Source organism: Pistacia vera, unplaced genomic scaffold (assembly GCF_008641045.1).
Source record: "Pistacia vera cultivar Batoury unplaced genomic scaffold, PisVer_v2 Contig824, whole genome shotgun sequence".
NCBI lineage: Eukaryota > Viridiplantae > Streptophyta > Magnoliopsida > Sapindales > Anacardiaceae > Pistacia > Pistacia vera.
In genome coordinates this window covers 14,020-30,639 of record NW_022196695.1, presented here as the reverse complement: position 1 = coordinate 30,639, position 16,620 = coordinate 14,020, and the positions used below count along the sequence as shown (strand labels likewise).

At 38.7% G+C, this 16,620-nt stretch overlaps 1 long non-coding RNA gene across 1 annotated transcript; it reads right to left on the bottom strand.

Annotated features, from left to right (window-relative positions):
• Positions 1–256: 256 nt before the first annotated feature.
• LOC116117868 lies at positions 257–1,848 on the bottom strand. Its single transcript, XR_004126053.1, has 3 exons — positions 1,573–1,848; positions 785–1,490; positions 257–691 (listed from the first exon to the last, which is right to left on the bottom strand). It is a non-coding gene; the product is annotated as an uncharacterized LOC116117868 (long non-coding RNA).
• Between the last annotated feature and the right edge of the window lie 14,772 nt (positions 1,849–16,620).

Genomic DNA, 16,620 nt, shown 5'->3' with positions numbered 1-16,620 from the left:
ATATTCTCACAATAAAATAAATAAAAGAAGAATTTGAGAATAACAAGTCATTATCAAAAGAACAAAAAAATGAATGAAAAATAAGACATGAGTATCAATTTAAAAGGATGGTGAAATCATAAAGTAATACTTTAATTAAACAATTACTAAATTGTTTAATGCAAGTTGAAGATACAATAAGATTCTCTTTTTCTTCCAGTAAGACAAGAAAAAGCCAAAAATAATTGGCCACAATTAGGATGTCACATTGGCATAGATTCGAGAGCTACTACAACGCATAGTAAAAACAATACCTCTTATGACAACCCTTAGATCAAGATCCAAAGACCGTCCTTATCATGATCCAAACGCTAAGATGGTGGTAAAATTAGTAAATTACCTTCTAGGATAACATACTTCTAACGAGAGCATAGTGTGAACACGAAGATACACATAAGTTATTTATTAGGTCTCCCAAGTGCCCAACTTCACTTCTCATCTATATGGAGTAGTTGCTTCCTCTTTTATCTTCCAAGAAAAATCTCGTATGTATCAGATGTACCACGTTATTCATACACCAACTCAATAAATACATAACATATAACATGATTGGTGGTTTTATTGGTTTTATACAAATAACGTGATACGCTCAATGTACAGTAAACTCTCTCTGTATATGAGCTGCTGTCCACAAGAAAGGCTGGTTTTTTTCCTGGGAACATGCCAACAAGAATTTACCAGAGAGAGGACATAAAGGGCAAGTTTTGTTGCAGATTTATGGAGTTTGAGCATAAGTGTCACTTACAGATTGGGCATGAGGAGCCATAAATTAAGAGCATCAATTCTGGGACCCTGCAATGGATGTTGGTCATGTTGCATATGCCAAGTGTGTGTTCAGTCAATGAGACCCACATGCAGAGGGCAGAGAGTACCATATTCATAGCTTTGTTCCTCATTCTAGCAATCAGGAAAAATATTAAACCAACATATTCTATTTGATTGGTGAATCAAAGAATTTGACAACAAATCAGGATACATCACCAGATCATAGATGTATCCTGATTTGTTGTCAAATCAGATCCATGTTGATCACAACATTTTACCAATTTGAGATTAACTTAATTCTTCACAAGTTTGAATATTGCTTGGTACACTTTAGGCAAGTGGCTCCACCTGCATTTCCTTAAATGTAAAATGGCCTAATGACGCCAGCGGTTATCCTAAGCTTCAATTTAACACCAGAAGCTGCGTCAGATTCTAAGAGAAAATTGCATTGTCAAAAAATTAATCAATCACCAACTAGTAGGTCATCAAAAGTTGATATCAAAATATATTAACCACCCTATTCCAGATAAAATTGATTAATGGAATCTTTTCGACAATTACCAGAGCTAATCAGCAAATTGATAATCTGAGGCAGAGTTCCTGATGTCAACACATCAAAAGCAAAATTCTTTCAACAGTTTCCGTGATTCACATGATTTTCAGAAATGATATAAGGTGCTCATCACCTGAAAAGAGCATAAAACAGATTAGTCCTGAAGTAAACAAGAAATATTGTGGAAAAAAAAAATTAATCAAATAAAGACGAACCAAATCACAAGGCACTAGAGCTCCAAGTGTTTTACACTGTGTGCTCAACCCAATTAGATGGATTTCTACTAGTTCTGGCACTATTTTTTTCTCCTGTGACTAAATGATTTCAACTTCTGCAGCGCAATCATCAACCCCTCATGCAAATGTTGAGTGCTTCCATCCCAATCCCAAGATATCATTTTCCTCTCCTGTAAATCCTTTAAAAGCAGTTCACCTTTTACAAAATTCTCCTCCTTGGAAATGGTATCAATGAGAACAGTATAAGTGGTGGTATTGGGCCAAAGACCTCCTTGTTTAGTCTCTTCATATAGTTCAACTGCAGCCATAACATCACCATGTGCACAAAGGCCTGAAATGAGAACATTATATGCAACCACATCAAGCTTCACTCCGCAGTGTTCCATTATTCCTTTCAACTTCAGGGCCTCTACAAAGTTAGCTTCTTTGCAGAATTTGTACATCAGAGTCGTAAAAGTAGCAACAGTTGGAACCAGTCTCATCCTCAGCATGCGATTAAGAACCAGCATTGCTTCTTCAACCTTCCCACATATTGCAAGACCTCTTACCATTGCACTCTCAGCTACATCACAGGGACTGACTTGACGTGCCTCCATCTCATCTCTTAGCTTGAATGCTCCTTGTAGATCACCCATTCTACACATACCATTAATTAAGGTAATACATTGTGTAAGTTTAGGTGTGAAACCCCTGTCTGACATGTCATGCACAACGGAATGGGATTCTTGGAAAGCAAAAACTCTGTTAAGTCCAGTTATGATAGCATTGTAGGTATTTATATCAGGAAAAACTCCCAATTTATTCATAACATTTAGCAGATCAAAGGCCTTCCGCAACTCACCAGTTTTACAACACTCCATTATAAGCATGTTAAGAGTAAGCTGATCAACTACAGTACCTTCTACTACCATCTTTTTCAAGAATTTAACACCTACTTCTAACATACCAGTCTCACAGAATCCAAGAATGAGAGAATGACATGTTAACTTGTCAGGCAAAAGGCCATCCCTCTTCATGATACTGTGCAACATAGAGCACATTAACAAATCCTTTTTCTTGGAAAAACCATGCAAGAGAATATTATAAGTAGCCAAACTAGGGCGCAGACCTCTGCTCCTCATTGTTGATAACAGATCATATGCCTTCATCATTTTTCCCATCCTTGAGAATCCATCTATAAAAGCATTAAGAGAAACAGTGTCAGGGAAGACGCCTTCCTTCTCCATTGCATCATAGATATACAGAGCAGCCTTTGATTGACCAGTCTTGAAAAGGCCATTAACCAAACAGGTAAGCATTACCTCATTTGGAACAGTACGTTTGTTAGTGTTTAAGCTAATGCCGGATGTGCAAAGAAAAGGAGAACAGAAGAAAAATTGATCTAACCTCATTAGTCAACAGAATCTGCATATTACATACTTTGGCTTATTGTTCCAACTACTGTCAATAACCTTTTACATAATCTCAGCTAAACCACACAAATCTAACAACTACATTACAAATTAGAGAAAGTTAGCTGAGTCATCAAATTCAAAAATAACACACAAGTTGACAAATAAAGCTTAAGCTACTGAACTTAAAACAGCACCATGCACGTCCACCTTGCAGCAGCAAGATAACTTCAAACTTTCGGCAGCAGCAAAACATACTTCCAGCACAGCATCAACCTTCATCACTCCACCTTGATGCTTTGGCTGGAAACACCAAGTTCCTGTCGTAAGGCTTCAAACTTGGATTTGCACACTGCCTTTGTCATAATGTCAGCAACTTGATCTTCCCCTCTGCACTGCACTAAGCTCACTTCTCCACTCTGTTCAGCTTCCCTAACAGCATGATACTTAATCTTGATATGCTTAGTTCTGGTGTGGAGCACAAGGTTCTTTGCCATTGCTAGAGCAGACTGGTTATCACATAGGATTAATGTAGGACCACCCTGCACTTGGTGCAAATCATCCAGCATTTTCCTAAGCCACACAGCCTGGTTCACGGTTGCTGTAGTAGAAACATATTCAGCTTCAGCAGTAGACTGTGCCACAGTTTCCCATTTCCTTGACAACCAACATATTGCATCCTTATTCAGATAAAATACATAACCAGAGGTACTTCTAGCATCATCCAGGGATCCACCCCAGTCACTATCAGTATACCCCAACAACTTTAGACTTTCAGCCTTTCTAAAACAGATGGCTAACATGCTGGTTCCTTTTACATACCTCAGCACACGTTTTGCTGCCTTAAAGTGCAGTTCACTTGGATTGCTCATAAATCTTGAAAGATAACTTGCAGTAAACATAAGGTCTGGTCTGGTGGCTTTGTAATATAGCAAACTTCCCAATAAGCTTCTGTATTTCCCTTCATCTACCCTTTCTGCACCATCAGTTTTGCTCAATTTCAGGTTGGGAACCAGTAGAGTATTCACTGGTTTACAATTCTCCATTCCAAACCTCATGAAAAGCTCGGTTGCATACCTCTGTTGATACACAAAAATCTCACTAGCAGTCTGACTTATCTCCATGCCTAGGAAGTACTTCATCAATCCCAAATCTGTCATTTCAAATTCAGTTTGCATGGCTAACTTAAACTAGTCCAATTCTTCAGGATTACTCCCTGTTACCAATAAGTCATCAACATAGAGGGAGACCACAGCCAATCCTCTTTCAGTTTTTTCTAATGTAGAGAGTGTGTTCATTAGGACTTCTAGTGTAACCAAGGCTGCACAAATGGTCATTTATTCGGTTGTGCCAGGCTTTAGGGGCCTGCTTCAAGCCATACAAGGCTTTCCTCAGCAGGTACACATAATCCTCTTTTCCTTCAACCTTGTAGCCTTCGGGTTGCTCTACATAAAGCTCCTCCGAAATCCACCCATTCAGGAATGCTGACTTGACATCTAGCTGGAAAATTTTCCAGTTGAACTGAGCTACAAATGCTAACAGCAACCTGATTATGTCTTGCCTAGCTATCGGAGCAAATGTTTCTGAAAAATCAATACCTGGTTGCTGTGCATAGCCCTTCACCACCAGCCTTGCTTTATGTTTGTAGATTGAGCCATCAGGATTTATTTTCAGTTTGAAAATGCATTTCACCTGAATTACTTTCCTTTTTTCAAGTCTTGATACTAGTCTCCAGCTTTGGTTTTTTATCAATCATGCTGAGTTCCTCTTGCATTGCAGCCCTCCACAAATCAGACTTTGCAGCTTCAAGGTAACATCTTGGTTCCACCACTGCCACATTGCATCTTTCGTACACTTCAGCCAGTGATCTTGTCCCTCTAACAGCATGTTCTTCTTCCTCATCTGAATCTGCCTCTTGAATCAGCCTCTCATTCATCTCTTCTTGTCTTGATTCAGCTTGCACATCAACTCTCTTTTCTTCCCAGTTCCAAACTCCACCTTCATCAACCTTTATGTCTCTTGTGATTACAATCTTCTTGGACTCAGGAATATAAACTCTATAAGCTTTAGAGTTGTTGTTGTAGCCTATAAGTATCCCAATTTCAACCTTATCATCTAGTTTGGACCTTTTGCTAGCTGGGATCATAACATAGGCTATACTTCCAAACACTTTCAAGCTCCCTACAACAGGTTTGACTCCACTCCATGCCTCAATTGGTGTTTGATGTTTGACTGCTTTGGTGGGTAGCATGTTTAGGAGTAAAACTGCTATGTTAATAGCTTCAGCCCAGAACACTTTAGAAAGGTTCTTTTTAGCTATCATACACCTAGCCATTGTCATAATGGTTCGGTTTCTTCTTTCACAAACACCATTCTGTTGAGAGGTGTATGGTGCTGTGAACTGTTGCTTAATTCCAGCTAGACTGCAGATTATTTTGAATTCATTTGAAGTATACTCTGTCCCATTATCACTCCTTACTGTTTTGATCAAGGTTCCAGTTTCATTCTCCACTAGCAACTTGAATTTGTTAAACACAGCAGCCACCTCATTTTTCTGCTTCAAGAAATACACCCAAGCCACCCTTGAGTAATCATCAATGAAGAGTACAAAATACCTGCTGCCATTGAAGGATTCAGTCTTCATTGGACCACACACATCTGTGTGGATCAATTGCAGCTTGTGACTTGTTCTCCAAGCTTCATCCGAAGGGAATGATGGCCTGCTAAGTTTGCCAAGTTGGCAGGCTGTGCACAAGATCCTCTTCTCCTCTATCTCGGGTAGATCTAACACCATGTCTCTTGTCTTGAGTTCTTTAATTCCTAAGTAGTGAAAGTGCCCAAGCCTTTTATGCCACAACTCAAACTCTTCAACCTTGCTGGTTAATGCCAAATTCACTGGTTTTTTCCATTCCAGTGGAAAGCTTTTGCTCAGCATCCTAACACTCATCAACTCATTTCCCTCACAATCCTTTATAATGCAAGCATGGTTTTGACACTACAAGAAAACTGGCATTCTGGGTCTAGCAAAATTAGACGCAGAAAGTCACATTTAGACGCTAAGCCATTTTTAGTGTCTAAATTTGGTAGTCGCCCCTTAGTTGCAATAGGCTGGTCACAGATTCATAGCGCATCTAAATTTTGGTTTAGACGCGAAAAGTTTTTTTTTGCGACTAGCAAAATAGTCACTAAATGCCGGTCAAATTAGTCCCCCAACTTAGATGCTAAAAGTTCAAGGGTAATTTGGTAAAATTGTATAGCGACTAATCAATTAGTTGCAAAATGTACGTTTTAGTGTCTAATAATTTATCGCAAATCCCACAAAAATTAGACGCCAAAGGTATAAGGGTAATTTCGTAAAAGATTTTTGTAACTATTTTATTAGTTGACAAATATATCTTTTGGTGACCAAAATTTAGTGGTATTGTAATACTTTTAGACGCTGAATGTAGAATCCAAACGGTTTAGTAGTCAAATAGTAAAAAAACAACATGATGCAAGAAGGCACATCAAACAATCCAAATGAAAGAAATAAACAAGAGGAAAAATCAGCAAACATGAAGAAAATTCGAACCAAAAAACACTACGGTATTGTTCCGATAACGTTACCAATCAGCCACCCTAAAAATGAAGAAAAAAAGTATACCTTCTCTACAGGTGCTCAACCCAAAACGCAAGATAATCCTCCACAAATTACACCCCAAACCAGTCTTGTCGGGACAGTTAACTATGATAACAATGGAGTCACCTGGCTTCTCGGCTTGACTTATTACTACAACATCTTCATACAATATCCCCATTTCTTGAACTCTGTTTTTTCACCTTCATAATAAGAAAAAGATATAAAAACTTACTGCAAACCTAGACAGGTATCTTGGCTTTCTCTTTCTTTTGTGGCATTGATTCCTTCTTGTTGTTTAGTTGAATCGCAAGTTGGAGATTCTGTTGAAAGAAAAGTGGACAGAAACAAACATTTAAGTGAGAAAGAAAGAGATAAGGGCAAAGAGAGTGAAAAATGGGTGGGAAATTTTGTCTAAGCGAAAATTTTGATGGGTGGGAAACTTTTGTCTTAGTAAAAAAGTCAGGTTCTGCAGTTTGGAAATTCGGGCAACAGCGATTAAGATGAAGGCGCGTCAGATCGAAGAGATGAAGATACGTGGGGAAAAGATGAAATCAGGTTCTACAGTTCGGAAATTTGGGCAACAGCGAGGGCAAACCTGTGTGGAGAAGAGATGAAATTTGGGTTGTGTGTTTGGGAAATTTGGGGAAAAAGCTAGGGCAAACATACGTGGAGAAGAGATGAAATTGACAAAAATGCTTGCTTTATATAGGTTAGGTATTATGAAAATAACTTAAAAAAAGTAAGGGTTCTAATTAGCTATTTAATTTTGAAATATAATTCTATTATGGAAATAAGTCAGTTTGTAACTAAAAATTTAGTCAATAAAGAATTAGTGTTAGTTGCCCATAATTGAGGTCTGGCGGAAACAAATAATCTTGGGGGGAATATGAATTTTTTAAGTTAAATTAGCAACTAAATCAAATTTAGTTGCTGTATATACTGTGGGGCCTTGTAATTACTGTCCAAATATGGAATATTTTGGTAATTTTATTTTTTTACAACTAATCATAAAAGTTACTAATAAATCCCTAAGAAAGCTGCAGAAAGCAGAGTTCAGCAAGCCAACAGCAGAAACTTTCAAAATAACAATGGTAGTAGGCCAGCAAGCTTATTGTAAATAACGTTTTGAGTAAAACTTGTACCATTCCTTATTGTAAATAACTCCAGAAATTCATCCTTCACGCATATACCTTATTGTACTAAAATCAGCTGGAGCTCCACCAAGCTTAGTGTACCATTGCTTCCTACATCTAGATCGAGCTCCATGTCTTAACTAAACCTTAACATCTGCTCAATGTCCAAAGAGTTTATTCCTCAGTTTGAAATTGGAAGACATCATTTAAAACAGGACATTAATTTTCTACCTTCACAATCGCAGCTTTCTTTTAGTCTAATCACCAATAACATGTGGTCATCATCTATAAAGTAACCCAAATTTGGCGATTATAGTATAAAAAAAGTTCAGTACTGTTACATTACTTATATCAAAAACTGCAAAACATCAGACTTTGAATCATCCAAAAGTTAGAAGAATCAACGAGGCAAAGAAAAGGTTAACCACGAGTTGACGACACTTTACAGCAATGTCAGCTTACTTATGTGTAATAAGGAATTCTCAGTCTATTACTTTTTTACTTAAATATTTACTAAAATAAAGTGAGAAAATTTTACTTGGATTAATATTGAAAGATTTAAGCTAATAAAAACTTCAGCATCAAATGTGGTTCCCCAGACTCCTGCATTATTGACCTGCCCAAATTTACACTTTAGAAGTTTTTCCTGTTGTGATGATTCCATTTTAACAAATTCTACCAACTAGCTTACTAATACATCAAGTTGTTAAAACTGAGCTCTGATGAAATTAGCTAAGGAATCAATACTCGTCGGATCCTTCAAATCAAGTTGGTGACAAGTTACATCAGATTCCTGAATTACCAATCAGGAAGAGATAAGAACCATGAAAGGGAAGGTAGTTCATTAAGCATTGACATGACATAGCAAGTTCATTAATTTCTACAATTTTCCTTCGATTAGTTATTTATGTAAAAACAATATTTTCAGAATGAAGCTTTTGCTTCCTTGTTCTTTATTTACCGAAACCTTTTAATATATAACAGTATTACATCCCTATAATCAAGAAACAAATCAACCAAAGAAGGAAAAAGCATCAGCCAGGAAACTAATATTCACTTGCTATACAAAGACAATATACAGATCACATTCCAATACCCCCCCTCAAGTTGGAGCATGCAAATTTTGAATGCCTAACTTGCGAAGAATAAACTCAAATTGATGTCCACCTAGTGCCTTAGTAAAGATATCAGCGAGTTGGGAACTTGTCGGGACATAAGTTGGTCGAATGGTACCATTGTAAACGGCATTACGAACAAAATGACAATCGATCTCGATATGTTTTGTTCGCTCATGAAACACTGGGTTTGCAGCAATATGTAAGGTTGCCTAGTTGTCACAATACAGCTTTATCGGACTGGGATGGTCTACCCCAAGAGCCAAAAGAAGTCCTTTCAACCACTTCAGTTCGCAAGTAGTCATAGCCAAAGATCGATATTCTGCCTCAGTAGATGGACAAGATACGATATGTTGCTTTTTGGTCTTCCAAGAAATCAGCGAGCTCTCAAGATGAATATACCAACCAGTCAAAGATCGACGAGTTAAAGGACAACCCACCCAATCCGAATCACACCAAGCATAAAGATGCAAGTCACTGTCAGACCTCAGCATAATTCCTTGTCCAGGATTTCCTTTCAGGTAGCGAACAACACGCAAAACAGCCTCCCAATGCTCTTGTCATGGCTGGTGCATAAACTAGGCCAACACATGCACGCAGTAGGATAACTCAGGTCGCATAACAGAGAGATAAATAAGGCGACCTACTAAACGGCGGTAACTTTCTGGATCATTTAAAATATCACCATCTGCCAAAGCCAATTTATGATTCTGTTCAAGTGGGAAGGTGGCAGGTTTAGCTCTAAGCAGACCAACCTCAGAGATAATATCCAATGCATATTTACGTTGACACAAATAAATTCCTTCAGGACTGCGAGCAACTTCAATGCCGAGGAAGTATTTCAACACCCCCAAATCCTTCATATGAAAGCAACAACTCAAATACTCCTTGAATTTTTGAATGGCTGCATGATCATTTCCTGACACAATAAGATCATCAACATATATAAGAACATTAATTTGTACCGTGCCTCTTCGCAAAATGAAGAGAGAGTAATCAGAGTACGATTGCCTGAAACCATAATCTTTCAAAGCAACAACCAATTTTGCAAACCAACATCAAGGAGCTTGTCGTAATCCATACAAAGATTTCTTTAGATGACATACCATGCCTGATTTGTTAGAATGAAAACCCAGAGGCAAATGCATGTATACCTCTTCCTCCAAGTCTCCGTGCAAGAATGCATTATGCACATCCATTTGATGAAGTTCCCAATTTTTAGCTGCTGCCACAGCCAGAAAGTACGGACTGTAACCATTTTTGCCACTGGCGCAAAAGTTTCATTGTAGTCAATTCCTTCAACTTGCTTATTGCCTAGGATTACCAATCAAGCCTTGTAGCTTTCAATGGTCCCATCCGCATTATATTTGATCCTGTACACCCATTTACAACCTATGGCTCGTTTTCCTGGCGGTAATGGTTTTAAAATCCACGTTCCATTATCCACTAGTGCGTGTATCTCTTTTTGCATTGCTTCTCTCCATTTCTCATCTTTTAAAGCTTTAGCAAAAGAGCTAGGCTCAACACTTGCGTAATGGCTACCAAGAAGCACGATGTTGCATAGAAAATTTATCACAGTTCACATAATGTGCTATGGGATAAGGACTACCTGAGGAATGTTGATGAACGTGTGAGTTTGCAGAGGGGCTCAATCGTTGCACTGTGTGTAAGACATAATCTCGCAGCAAGACTGACTCTTGTCACTACCGGTGACCACGGCCCAGTAATACTTCAGTTTGCTGGCTGTCAACAGTTTCATTTGCACCCTTCTCATCTACAATCGCTTCTTGATCTTGTGCATGACCAATAGATTTCTCTGTGCATTGTTCATCATTTACATGATAATAAAGAGGTATGTCCTCGTCGGCTACGCATTCATCAAAGGCATTGTTGTAGGTCTTGTCATGTTCAATATTGTCTTCTTTCTTGTAAGGAAACTCATGCTCCACGAACACAACATCTCTCGAGGCAAAGAGCTCACATGTAGCCAAATCATACATGCTCCATCCTTTCTTGCCAAAAGGATATCCAATAAACACGCATTTCCTGCTTCGACTAGCAAATTTATCTCCTCCCTGTTTTTGATTATGAACATAAGCCAAGCATCCAAATACACGGATGTTTTTATACGAAGGAGCCTGTCCAAATAACATTTCATAAGAGGTTTTTCCGTTTAATAAAACAGATGGAGTCCGATTGATCAAATATGTAGCGGTCAACACGCATTCTCCCCAAAACTCAATAGGCAGGTTTGCTTGAAAACATAGTGCTCGAGCCACATTGAGTATGTGATGATGTTTGCGCTCCACTCTCCCATTCTATTGTGGAGTTCTAACACACGAAGTTTGATGGAGTATTCCATTCTTCACAAAATAATCAGCCAAACAAGTAAACTCAGTTCCATTATCACTACACACTATTTTCACAACTTCATGAAATTGTCTTTGCACCAAAGTAAAGAAATTTCGAAGAGTTTGTCCTACTTCAGATTTATCATTCAGCAAATACACCCATACACCTCTTGAGAAATCATCAACTATTGTAAAAAAATAACGTGCACCACAAAAAGTCTGAGTTCTATAAGGACCCCATAGGTCACAATGAATCATTTCAAAAATACTTGAAGCTTTATTATCACTAGACACAAACTCTCCTCGACTTTGTTTTGCTCGAAAACAAACTTCACAGCTTTCAATACATTTATCACTGTTTCTATCAATTATTGGTAATAATTTAATAACTTTGTCAGACGGATGCCCCAACCTTTGATGTCAAAGTTCAAATGTATTTTTCTGTGTTGTCTTCAAAGCTTTAGCCGAAACCATGCCTTGAAAGTAATAGAGCCCCTCGCGTTGTTCACCCGCACCAATCAGCATCCTCGTATTGCGGTCCTGTATAACACAAAATTTGTTAGTGAACTGAACTATGCAATTTGACTCATCAATTAATTGTGATACCGAAATCAAGTTGCACTTCAAATTGGGCACATATAAAACATTATTTAATTTTAGGTGCTTATGTAACACCACTGTTCCTTCTTTTTCCGCCGTAGTTTCCTTCCCATCTGGTAGTCCAACTGGGCACGCAAGAATGGACTTCACATTGCTCATCAACTTAAGACTTCCTACCATATGATGAGAAGCTGTTGGACCGGTCGTCACGGTCACAAAATTAAACCTAAATACCGTAGTTAGCAGTAAGCAGGGTCGAATCCACAGAGAGCAAGACTAACGACCTAATGTATATTTGAGTTAACGAAAGAGAAATTGGCAAAATGATTGATTAAAACTAAGGAAACTAATTACTTGCAGGAAATTAAAAGCATTAAATAAATTGCTAACTAAAACACAATATTAAAAGCGTTGTCGCTACTGGTTTCGGTTTGACTCAAGACCAACTCTCACAATTCCTCTCCTCGCTCTTTAATTTCCTAATCCTACAAGGCTAGGCAAATCAATAAAAGTTCTCTCGGCAATCTAGGTATAATCTATCCTGTCTCCCCGTCGTCTTAGTTACAGATCGATTGGTTAAAGACTATCATCGACTAACCGAAAAACGCTAAACCCTTAAACACCACTAGTTGGTACAACGTTAACAAGTACACCCTATCAACCTGTATCATCCAATCAACTAATTACACAATAAATGCATTCCTAGTAGAAATGATATAAACGCTACTACAACTTGATTGCAATCATACAGAAGCAATTTAGTCATAATCAACATTCATAATCTCAAACCGACATTCAATTATGCGAAAAGTTATATATCAACAACGTTCTAAATGGACATATCACTTCAACACGTCGAGCATCAGAAAATTTAAGCATCGCAAACAAACTGAAACGAACAACATATAATCTGAATACAAGAAACTTAACCAAATTCCAACATTCGGGCTCATCCAACTAGTCGAGAGCTGATGAGGAGATCAATGGAGTCAATCTCGATCTCGCCTACACCGTACAGACAACCGGGAACTTAGCCGCTCATCGTGGTGATGACAGAGTTGAAACAGTGGAAACAGAGCTGATCATGGTAGAGAGAGTAACCGACAGTGATATTGTGAAGAAGGGCGAAAGTGACCAACGACCCCGAAATACAAACAGCCACACTTCGCCAGAAAACGTTAATTTTTCGGCGGGTCTTCTGGACGGTGGCGAAAATGGGATCCGAAAGTACCGATGGAAAGCTCTGGTGATGGGGAGTTCAGATCAGGTCCTGGGGAGTGAGAAGTCGCCAGAAATGAGCAAGATCTGGCCTGGAAATGAAGAGGCGCGACCGCAAAATCGCGGTTCCGCAGTTTTTGCAACGGCTGAGCTTGGAAATGCTAGATCTGGCCATGGGGAAGGGAGATCAACCCTTGGAAGCTGAAACATCACTAGAAAGCGGCAAAATCTTGCCTGGAAGATGAAAAGTCGCAGTGGTGGAAGGCAACGTCACGGTGGTGTGCGTGATTTGCGGTGCGACGTGGCTGGTGAATGGCGGTGCACCGGGAAGATGAATCGTCGCCGGAGGAGACAGGTTGTCAGAGCTCGTCGGAAAACTGAGTGAACAGCCCCCTCTGTACCGCGACTTTTCATCTTCCTTTTATAGAACAAATGCAAAATATCGCTTTGGTCCCTACAGAATTGAAACATGACAAAATCAGCCCCTTAAAACATGACATTTTCCCCCTAACAGCATAAATGAGACAAAATCACCCTTAATCCATAAACCACAACCTAATCATCAGATACGTTCCAAAATCATTCCAAACACGTTAAATTCATAAGAAAAATATTAGGAAGCGATTTTCGTGAATAAATTCATAAATTCTTTAATTGTCTCAATATACTTCAATTTAATCACACATGGGGTATTTTTATCACCAAAATAGAGTCACTTTCATGACTCTAACAGAAGCGCCGGTGTCAATTATCCAATCTATTGTTTTATACTCACCATTCAGTCGTCCCTGATTTCCTTCTTTTTGTTTGTTCAAAAGATGCAGCAACTGATTCCATTGTTCACTACTTAAACCGCTCAATCGGTCAACTGTCTGTCCTTGAGTCATGCTTTCCTGAGTTACTGCTGCATTTGCCCGAACTGGACCACCACGTTCTCTTCCTCCCGAAGAGAAGGACTGTTTCAGACCTCCTTGTCCTCATCCCATTCCGCTTCCTCGAGGTCTATTTCCCCACCAATCTAGATACCCAACGAGCTGAAAGCATGAGTCTGCATTGTGTCCTGTCTTACTGCAGTTTGTGCACACCGCAGATTTATCCTTAGTGTCAGTTCGTCCCTTTGAGTTTGATCCTGTTTGAACAGCAAAAGCCACAGGCTCACCTTGTTGTTCCCTTTCTTGAGTCATGTGACGAACTCGCTCCTCTTGAAAAATCATAGCATATGCTCGATTCAAGTTTGGTAACGGTTCGGTACTCAAGATATTGGAGCGCACTATGCCATAGGTTGAGTCATCCAAACCCATCAAGAACTGATGCAGTCTCTCTTCTTCACGCCTCTTATCCAATTCTGTCCCAATGTTGCATTTGCATCCTCCAAATCTGCACATCCGATTCTGCTCATAGTTTCCCAACTCTTCCAAGATCATCTTCAATTTTCCATAATAACTCACCACAGACATTCCTTATTGTTTACATCCAGCCAACTCAGTTTTAAGCTGCTGAATACGTGGTCTATTTCCTACAGAAAACCCCTCCTTGATATCATTCCAGAGTTCCTTCGCAATCTCCATGTATGTTATGGTTGATCGCAAAGTTGGTTCAATTGTGTTCAGTATCCATGATACCAACATGGAGTTGACTGTCCACCAATCTTCTTGCTCCAGTGAATCTTTTGACGATGGCTTCACTGTCCCATCGATGAAGCCAAACTTCTTCTTGGCACGTAAAGCTGTCCTCATCGCCCTTGCCCATTTGTCATAATTATCACCCTTCAACTGAACTTGAGTGATGATGTTCCCTGGATTGTCGCTAGTTGATAGATAATAAGGAGAAGTGGTGAACCTTGCTGCGGCGTCTTTGCCCTCCTTCTTTCCGTCACTTTCATTCCCTGTCATCGCACCAATGCCCTCCTTCTTTCCGTCACTGCCATTCCCTTTCATGACTCTGATACCATGTAAAAACAATATTTTCAGAATGACGCTTTTGCTTCCTTGTTCTTTATTTACCGAAACCTTTTAATAGATAACAGTATTACATCCCTATAATCAAGAAACAAATCAACCAAAGAAGGAAAAAGCATCAGCCTAAATCAGGAAACTAATATTCACTTGCTATACAAAGACAATATACAGATCACATTCCAATAATTTACAACCATCTGATAGATTCCAGTATCATCTTCCTGACTACCTCTGATCTAATTAGAGACTCTAATCCCTGAAGTTAACTTGTATCTTGAACTTTAAATTTTTAAATGCCCAAATCTGTGAACTTCTTAGGTATGCAGCTGAATTCTAGGAGGCAACAAACGCCAGCATAACTTTTTCCAATATTTAAATGAATATCATAGACTTTCTTTGCATGAAGCAAGACTTCAACTTCATTAATTATTCTGAAATTTCAGCAATTTAAGTACATAAGTGTAGACGTAAAAATCTACCTGTACGGAAAGGGGGTCTGATCCCGTGAGGTCAAGGCCACTAGCGATCTGCTGCACCTGCACACGTAGAGAAACACACGCGTGAAGCGAACGGGAAACACCGGGGTGGTGTTTGCCGTAGGCACTCCGACGCTCAAGTCAGCAAGGCTGAAAGGGGTTAATTTAGTGAGGGCTGAGGAACAAGAGATTACCAGAAGTCTAGTNATATGAAAAAATTATTTAAAAAATTAGTGTTTTTCATTGAACATCATATGGAAACTAAGAGGAATGATCTTACATGGAAACTCGGAGGAGACGTAGGGCCAATATTTGTGATTAGAGATTGGGTAAACATTTTAGCTCTTATTAAATCTTCCTTTCCAGTTCTTTTGATTGGAACTGTACCAAATGGGCAGTTTATGCTCCTAATCCCAATTTCAGATGGCTTGATTGATTGTGTCAATGAAGAACTAGGTTCCATCTGTCAAGTAATTCTTTCATTACTACATTATTTCATTGCTGTATTACATTCAGTCTAATATAAGGTGGATATACCTGGAGTTTATGGTTTTCCAGCACAGGATGATCAAAAGCCGGTTGTTTATGGATGTTGACGCAGTCGAAAGTATCTCCTTCTTCAGTCTGGTAGTATGGAAACCGTATTATATATATTAAAATGTAGGTATAGTGAAATATAATTGAGTACCTTGATACTTTTAACGTAGGGCTTGTTCAATATCTTTAGTTGTTCATCTAATTCAAGATCTGCCATGTTTTGGTCTTCCAATCCATTGATAGTAACGCCAGAAAAGAGAAGCAGAAGTGCTGTTAAGATCGTACCTCGATAATAAGAACCACTGGTGATTCGTAGTGCCATGACTTTGACCTTCCTTGCATGCTCTCCACATCAATATATATATATATATATATGAGAAACGGTCATATGTATAAACCAATCACACAAGAAGAACTAAAACTGATTGACGGAAAATCAATGCTTATTTATTGTGCCAGAAATTTTTTTGTTTTATATTCTTATTATTTTTTTCTTTTCATTCTGTGATCAGCATTAATAAGTTTCTAAGGCATGATCTTATTTTTCACCATTAATACAAAGGAAACATACAATATAAGTTGAAATGTAAAGTTGTTTTGCCAAGAGTTTCCGAAGTACAGGTGGAATA